Below are 8,243 nucleotides of genomic sequence, written 5' to 3' on the forward strand. Positions count from 1 at the left end.
GTAATTGTTTTAAGGGACGTTTTTGACTATTCCTGCTTTAATTATAAAGTTAGTGGGTTAATGTTAATAAGTATAATTACTTGGGGGTTAAAAGAGGTAACCTTAAGTTAATTAGAGGGTTATTATTGTCATCTTTTATTCTTAATTATATGCTAATTAGGGCAAAAGAAAGAGGGTTTGAATAAGAAAAATAGAAAGAACAAAAGAGAGACAGAGAACTATCGAGAAAGAGGTAAACGAAGAGAAAACAAAGCTTTGAGAAATTGCTTACTTGATCACGAATCTTCGGTGGAGGTAGGTTATGGTTTTTATGCTTTTCATAGTAAACTCTTAATAGCGAATGATATGTATTGGGTAGTATTGTAAAACCCTTCTATATGCTTAATTGTGTGTTTGCATGATGTGATGATATAATTGGGATGAAATAAGCATGATGAAGCTATTGAATCCTAAATCTTGAAAACCACTTGTTAATGATGATGTCTTGTTATAAAAGAAGGCTTAATGAACTAAAGTAATGAGATTGATGATGCCTTGGTATAAGAGAAGGCTTGATGATCTAAGTTAATGAGATTGATGATGCCTTGGTATAAAAGAAGGCTTGATGAATTAACAAGATGAGATTAGTGGAGCGGGTGTCACGAACCGACACGTAGAATTAGGGAATCGGGTGTCACGAGCGGACACGTAAAATTAGGGGATCGGGTGTCACAAACCGACACGTAGAATTAGGGGATCGGGTGTCACGAACCCACACGTAGAATTAGGGGATCGGTTGTCACGAACCGACACATATAATTAGGGAATCGGGTGTCACGAATCGACACGTAGAATTAGGGGATCGGGTGTCACGAACCGACACGTATAATTAGGGGATCGAGTGTCACGAACCGACACGTAGAATTAGGGGATCAGAGTGTCACGTTCTGACACATAGTATTAGGGGATCGGATTATCACGTTCCGACACAAGGATAATATGATGAGGATCGGAGTTTCACGTGCCGACACAGGAGGAATAAAGATAATGAATCTTGAAATTATGTTAATAAATTCGAAGGAAAAGAACCTGTTTCTCAAATGATATGATATGGAGGCTTGAGTCCTCATGAGTGTACTTGACGTTATTTATCAAAGATTTTTGTACATGTTGTTGCTACAGATTGAGTATTGTAGTTGATTTATGATATGATCTGATATATATTGTTCTCTATTTTGAGTTGGCCGATGATATCTACTCAGTACCCGTGTTTTGTACTGACCCCTACTTGTATGTTTCTTTCTTTGTTATTTGTGGAGTACAGCAAACGTACCGTCGTCTTCAACTCAACCGCAACTCTAGCCAGTCTCCATTACACCGGATTTCAGGGTGAGCTAAAGCTTCTAGCTTGGACTGGATCTTCTTCTTCATATCTTGATGCCTTGAAGTTCCGGCATGGACTAGCTTTTTATTTATGTTTAGTTTCTTAGATACTCTTAGTCTTAGTAATTTGAGGATAGATGTTCTTGTGATGATGACTTCCAGATTTTGGGGATATTAATTGATAAATTTTAGAAGTTGTTAATTGATTTCGTTAATGAGTTTTAAGTCTTCCGCATTATTTTCTATTTATTATTCGAAATGTTGGGGTTTAGATTGGTTGGTTCGCTCACATAGGAGGGTAAATGTGGGTGCCAGTCGCGACCCAATTTGGGTCGTGACACTATCTTTCCGCAATTATAACATGTGCATTGGGATATTTTTCTTTTAGGTCTATATGGTCTTTTCATTTTATAGTTTTTTACATAATACCTTCGTCTTGATTGTTTATATTTATACTTAGTTTTATTTTTTCTATAATTTTTATATCTTTTGGATTTTTGTTTTTTATTTGTACACCCAAACTGTGGTGCCATTTTATTTTTACAACATGATAAATTTTTATTTAGTACTTTTTCTATTTTTAATTTTTCTTTTTGGTTCTCACATAATTGTGTAAACCATTGAGATAGAAATTTTATTCTAGCTCCTAAAGTATCTACCATTCCTTCATTATTCCAATCCTTTACTATTTTTGTACTAAATGGTTCTGGTAATTTTGTAAAATATTGTTTTCTTATTTCTTTTCCTTCGTCTAAATTGTATTTAGCTTTGTAATAATATTCTTTGAATGCACAAGTATATTCTTTTATATAACACATTTTACATATAGCTAATTTTATCATAAGTTGTCTATTTATTATTTTTTCTCTATTTTGTTCTCTTATATCCGTGGTCATACCTCCAAATTCACTTCTTATTGCTGATTCATATTTGTCTAGTATATCTATATTTGTTGCTGATGGGGATCCATCCATTTTCTTATCATTCCTAAGTACTTCTAAACTTTCTGAGGGTAGATTTTCTATCCATAATTTTGTTGTTCCTACGAATAATCTTTCTATGTATCTTTGTATTTTTTTTGTTTCTATTTTGTTATCTATTAACTGTTTAGATATATTTCCTGTCCATAGTAATATTGCATTATTTATGTCTGTGACACAATCTAAATCTAAGAAATTATATTGTTTACTTATTGGTTTTGGTATCCAATTTTTATTCAATCTACTATTTCATATTGCATTATTTCTATCTGATTGTTGATAACTTTCAGTATAGTAAGTTGGTGGTGTCCATCTAGGACTAGCTCTAGGACAATTTCTGGGACTAGTATCTGGGGTTTTGACACTTGACGATTTCTGGGACTAGTATCTGGGGTTTTTAATTTTTTTATTTTATTTGTTTGTTCTAAGATTTCTGTGTATGTCTCACTTATGTCACTTATTTCCGATTTTTGGTCATTTTCATTTTCATCTATTTCATTTACTTCATTTATCTCAATATCTACATTTAATTTTTGTTCCATTTCTTTTATTTCATTAGTTAATTCAAGCTCTTTATCTTTTTCCTTTTGTTTTTGCTTATTTTCATATAATAATTTTAACTTAGCTAATTCCTTTTCTAATTCACTTATTCTTGTATTTTTTATTTCTTCTAAATGTTGTACTTCTTGTTTTGCTTGTATTTTTATTTTTTCAATTTCTTTTTATTTGTCTATTTCTTCATTTTCTTTTGTTATTCTTATCATAGCTGTTAAACTATCTTTTAATTTTGCTGTTTCTTTTTCTAACATTAAGTATAGATTATTTCCTATTTTTTTATATCTTCTTCCTAGATTTGAAAATATTATTTTTAATATCATTCCGTCTTGATTTTCATATGTTTTTTCGTCTACTGCAAATTCTTCTTTATTCATTATAATTTATGTATTATATTATGTTGTAACTCATATTCAAGACAATCTAATTCTAATTTTAACATAGATATATCTTTTCTTTGTGCTAGTATTTATTTATTACATACTTCTGCTAAAATATTTTCTTCTAACCTTCTTTTTCTATGTTGTAATTCTTGTTCATTTTCAGTTATTTTTTCCATTATTTTTTCTATTAATTGTTGTTTATAAATTTCTTTGTTCATACTGTTTTTTCAAATAGCAAACACATTTGTATTCTGTTTTCAAAATTATATTTATCAAATGATCTTTTTTATCGTTATCTGTTTTGACTAGTTGTGATAGTTCATATTCTATATATAAGGGTCTTAATTTTTTCCATGTCTTTCTTATTTTTTTACCTATATTGTTTGTAGTTATTTTAGTTTCTTTGCTTGGTATTATATTATCCTTCATAAAATGTCTTTCTGTAATATTCTCTTTTAAGTAGATCTAATTGTTGTATTTCATTAGTATTGTTTGTAATATATTCTAGATGTTCTACTTCTCTTGTTCTCAAATAATCGAATAGATTTTCTATTAGTAATTTTTCATGTAGATCTATATCTTCTATAGTTTTTACCCAATAATGTAAATATTCATAATTTATCATTAGTCTATATCTATATCATCATATAAATCATACATATTATAATAAAGTTTATCCTGTATACTTTGTATGTTAACTCAGTCCAACCTTGAGTTGTTATTTCTATTATCTCATATGTTACCAATTTGTCATAAATTTCTCTTTTTATATCAGTACTCAGAACTTTTAATATATAGAGTAGTAATATCTTATAGTTATCATCATCATCTATTAAATAGGTACTCATTTTATTCATTTTTGCTAAAATTTTTATTCCTTTCAACCTCTTAATGGATTATACTTATTTATTATGAAATAATAATGATTTAATAATCATCTCGTCTAGTCACTACTACAGCTTTCTTCTTTGATTAGTTACCCTAACATCGCCTCAACTTTGTTTACTCCCCTAATCGGCCTTCTTGCCTACCGGTTTTAACCTTAGGATGGCATAGTCTAGGCATACTTATTCGAAGAATATTTCTATAGCAAACCTTCTAAAGATGCTTATTAGAGCATTATTAAGTCATGATAAACAATTATAATCAACAAGAGATTTTAAGGAATAGCTTCTGGTTTTAATAAGGATAAAATCCATTTCTGGACTTCCTCAATATATGTTTGTCTTATCTCCCGTGAATTGGCATATATCATTAAATGATCTCTTTAATAGTAGCTTCATATAGCATTTCCTTGTATATAGTTGTTAGCTAATTCTTGTATGATAGTTGATAATCCAATTATTCTTTTATTTGCATAAAAACTGGGTATCTCAACTTTTGGTTTCTCTGGTTGTTGCCCTATGTCTTTCGGTATTATCATTTCTCGTGTTAATCCAATTTTTACTATCTAGATCATTGGTTTTATCTCGTCATAAAGTATCTCAGCAGGTGTCGTATAAAATTTTATAAAAAATAAATTTCCTTTTGTAATTCATTTGTATATTAAAAAGGCTTTGTGGATCTCCGGGATTCCACTTATCTCTGTACCATCATATGTATATACAGTATTAAGTAATCCATAACTGTAACAGGTTTTAACTACGTTTGGGTTGGTTTTAGGTTGTGCAATTAACTTGTTATAGCCTTGTAATTTTTGGGTTAAATAATCTTGGGTTTTTTCTGTAGTTGTGGTAGATTTGGGTTTGAGATTTAAAAAAATCTGAATTTTGTATAGGTTTTCAATGTAAGGTTGGGATATATGGTTATATATTTTCTTTTCCTTGTGTAGGCTGGCTACATATGTAGATGTTTGTGGTGTTGGGGTTTCTACTATCTGTGCCTTTGGAATAAATGGTTTTGTAAATAAGTTGTTTAGGTTTGTATTTTTTGATGTAGTTTTTTCCATAGCTGCTGTACTTGTACCTGCAACATCAGCAATGTTAATGTTATGGGTTTTTAGGAGTTTCCCAACATCTCCTTCTAGTTCTGAAATTTTTGCGTCTTCCGATCGACGTAACTCTGTATGTTGGCGTAGTTCCGCATATTTATAGTCATGCTGCTGACTATTAGCATTTAGATTTTGTAACTCTTTTCCCATACTGTCCACCTTCGTAGAAAGTGTAGTAATGGCTTTGAGTATTTCTTCTATTGTATCTGGTTTTGTTTGAGTTCCTTTTTCTCGATAGGTAGTCTGCAACAACATTTTCATCAGTTTTTATAATTTCAATTGTGAATGTAAAATTTAATGTATTCAATACTAAACTCCTTATTTCTTTCGTTGTAACTGAATCATCCAACTTTTTTGTTATCCACCATTTTACTTGTGTGTTATCTGTTCTTACAATAAATTTATTGTAAACTATATATGGTTCAAATGCTAACAAACATTTATATAATGCAAATAATTCTTTTCTATTTATTTCCCATTTTGCTTGTGCTTCAGTATATGATCCTGAGTAATACCTGCAATGATTTTCTACCTTTTCCTTGTCATATTTATATTTTAGTACTCCTCCATAACTGTGGTCACTTGAATCTGTTTCAATTATATATGTGAATGTTCTACTTTCATCAGGAAAATATAATTTTTGTAATTTTTTGCATAATTTTTTAATATTTTTTATGTGTTCTTTATCTTTGTTATTAAAATGATATTCAACATCTTTTTTGAGTTTTTTGTATAATTATTTTAAATGTTCTGCTAATTTTAGTATATATTCCCTTACTTGATTTACTAATCCTAAGAATGATTGTAATTTCTTTTTTGTATCTATATTTTCATCAATAGTAATTATTTTTTGTACTATGTGAGTTTGCATTTTTATTCCATTTTTATCTATTTGTATTCCTAGAAATTCTATCTGTGGTTTCATAATTTCTGCTTTATTTTTACTTAAACTTATACCTGAGTGTTTGATTATATGTATAAATTTTTCTAATAATCTTATATGTTCATCTTGTGTTTTAGAATATAGTAATATATCATCTATATATATAACACAATTTTCTAGCTGGTTAAAACAGTTATCCATAAAATGTTGATATCTACCTGGTGCATTTTTATATCCAAATGGTAATATGTTCCATTCATAGAATCCTTGCGGTACTGTTTTTTCGTCTACTTCAAATTCTTCTTTATTCATTATAATTTATGTATTATATTATGTTGTAACTCATATTCAAGACAATCTAATTCTAATTTTAACATAGATATATCTTTTCCTTGTGCTAGTATTGATTTATTACATACTTCTGCTAAAATATTTTCTTCTAACCTTCTTTTTCTATGTTGTAATTCTTGTTCTTTTTCAGTTATTTTTTCCATTATTTTTTCTATTAATTGTTGTTTATAAATTTCTTTGTTCATACTAGTTTTTCAAATAGCGAACATATTTGTATTCTGTTTTCGAAATTATATTTATCAAATAATCTTTTTTATCGTTATCTGATTAATGAAAATATTTATACTTGCAAATATTATTGTAGAAGGATATCACAACAAATATTATACACCTATGATAGATACAGGAGCAGAAGCGAATATATGTAAATATAATTGCTTACCAGAAGATAAATGGGAAAAATTAAAAACACCTATGGTAGTAACAGGATTTAATAATGAAGGAAGTATGATCAAATATAAAGCAAAAAATATAAAAATACAAATATGGGATAAAATACTAACAATAGCAGAAATGTATAATATCGAATTTACCACGAAAGATATGTTATTAGGAATGCCATTTTTAGATAGATTTTACCCACATATAATAACAAAAACACACAGGTGGCTTACTACGCATGTGGCCATAAAATAGGAGCAAAAAGAGTAAAAAATAAACAACGAAAATCTATAGAATGGATTAAAGGTAGTGAAAAAATAAACCAGGAGATGGAAAATATAAGTGAAAAACAAATATCACAACTAGAAATCATTATATTTGCAATAGACAAAGTTAAAATAATCAATGAACAACTAGAACAATTATATAATGAAGACCCATTACAAGGATGGATATTATGACTTCCTTCATATATCTTAAATTGTATTTTTAATGGAATTCCTCCTATAATTATTTCTTTTTCTGTTGTTTCTTCATTTGTATTTGCTATTTCACTAGGTAACCCAGGGCATATGTGTCTTGTTTTCATAATTTCTTCTTCTAATACTAGTTCTCTTGTTATATGTTTTTTTTCTTGTCCTGTGTTTATTAAGATTTTATATTTTCTCTGGTCCATTATTCCTGTTATAAAATAATGATATATTGTCATTTCTTCTAAATCTTGTGATATTTCATATTTTCGTTTAGATGAACTCATTCTTGTTGAGGAAGTTGTAGTTATCATATTTAAAGTGTTTGTATTTGGTGTACTTGAGGTACTCAATCTTTCTTTTACTATCTCCAATTCTTCTTCTATATCCATTTCTTTATAACTATAGTCATTATTATCTATTACAGTAATTATTTTTTCAAAAGGGGTCACGACCCAAATCCGGGCCGTGACTGGCACCCACACTTACCCTCCTATGTGAGCGAACCAACCAATCTAAACTCTAACATTTCAATATAATATCAACAGTAAATAATGAAGAAGACTCAAACACATTAAATAAAACCAATTCATTAACTTCTAAAATTCAACATCTATTATTCCCCCAAAATCTGGAAGTCATCATCACAAGAACATCTATGATCAAATTACTGAACTAAGAGTATTCTAAAATGCTAAAACAATTAAAAGCTAGTCCATGCCGGAAGTTCAAGGCATCAAGACATGAAGGAGAAGATCCAGTCCAAGCTAGAAGCATTAGCTCACCCTGAAGATCGGATGTGACGAAGACTGGCTAGAGTTACTATTGAGTCGAACATGACGGCACGTTTACTGCACTCCACAATTAAACAAGAAGAAAACAATAAAA

The 8,243-nt window shown here is 29.2% G+C and overlaps 1 pseudogene; it reads right to left on the minus strand.

Moving 5' to 3' along the window:
• Window positions 1-3,353: 3,353 nt before the first annotated feature.
• LOC138337664 (uncharacterized) lies at window positions 3,354-6,711 on the minus strand (annotated as a pseudogene).
• Between the last annotated feature and the right edge of the window lie 1,532 nt (window positions 6,712-8,243).

This window comes from Solanum lycopersicum, chromosome 8 (assembly GCF_036512215.1).
Source record: "Solanum lycopersicum chromosome 8, SLM_r2.1".
In the NCBI taxonomy this organism is placed as follows: domain Eukaryota; kingdom Viridiplantae; phylum Streptophyta; class Magnoliopsida; order Solanales; family Solanaceae; genus Solanum; species Solanum lycopersicum.